This window comes from Glycine soja, chromosome 6, assembly GCF_004193775.1.
Source record: "Glycine soja cultivar W05 chromosome 6, ASM419377v2, whole genome shotgun sequence".
NCBI classification, from domain to species: Eukaryota; Viridiplantae; Streptophyta; class Magnoliopsida; order Fabales; family Fabaceae; genus Glycine; species Glycine soja.
The window spans coordinates 27,421,339-27,422,173 of record NC_041007.1 but is presented as its reverse complement, the minus strand read 5'-3'; the positions used below and the strand labels follow the sequence as shown (position 1 = coordinate 27,422,173).

General features: G+C 43.0%; 1 non-coding gene across 1 annotated transcript; it reads left to right on the top strand.

Moving 5' to 3' along the window:
- The first annotated feature begins 237 nt into the window (after nt 1-237).
- Nucleotides 238-344, top strand: LOC114417581. The gene has a single exon (XR_003667841.1). It is a non-coding gene; the product is annotated as a small nucleolar RNA R71 (small nucleolar RNA).
- The last annotated feature ends 491 nt before the right edge of the window (nt 345-835 follow it).

Sequence of the window (835 nt, the reverse complement as noted above, 5' to 3'; positions counted from 1 at the left end):
AGCTTCTTAGTCTCAGATGATGCAGTTGAGTTTGTAGCTACCTCATGCACTCCTCTAATGACTATAGCATCATTTCTGGCGCTAAATTGTTGGGAGTTGGAAGCCATCTTCTCAATTAAATTTCTGGCTTCAGCAGGAGTCATGTCTCCAAGGGCTCCACCACTGGCAGCATCTATCATACTTCTCTCCATATTACTGAGTCCTTCATAAAAATATTGGAGAAGAAGCTGCTCCGAAATCTGATGGTGAGGGCAACTGGCACATAGTTTTTTAAATCGCTCCCAGTACTCATACAGGCTCTCTCCACTGAGTTGTCTAATACCTGAGATATCTTTCCTGATGGCTGTGGTCCTGGAAGCAGGGAAAATTTTTTCTAAGAATACTCTCTTAAGGTCATCCCAGCTCGTGATGGACCTTGGAGCAAGGTAATATAGCCAATCCTTTGCCACTCCCTCTAATGAATGAGGAAAAGCCTTCAGAAATATGTGATCCTCTTGGACATCTGGGGGTTTCATGGTGGAGCAGACAATATGAAATTCCTTCAAATGTTTGTGCGGGTCTTCACCTGCAAGGCCATGAAACTTTGGAAGCAAATGAATCAGTCCAGTTTTGAGAACATATGGGACATCCTCATCAGGGTATTGGATGCACAAGCTTTCGTAGGTAAAATCAGGTGCAGCCATTTCCCTTAGAGTCCTCTCACGGGGTGGAGGTTGTGCCATGTTCTCAGAATGTGCAAAATCAGAATGCTCAGAATCAGAATGCTCAAAATTATAATGCTCCAAATCAGGATGTTCAAAATCACCAATAATAGAATGCACAGATAGTAATGGAA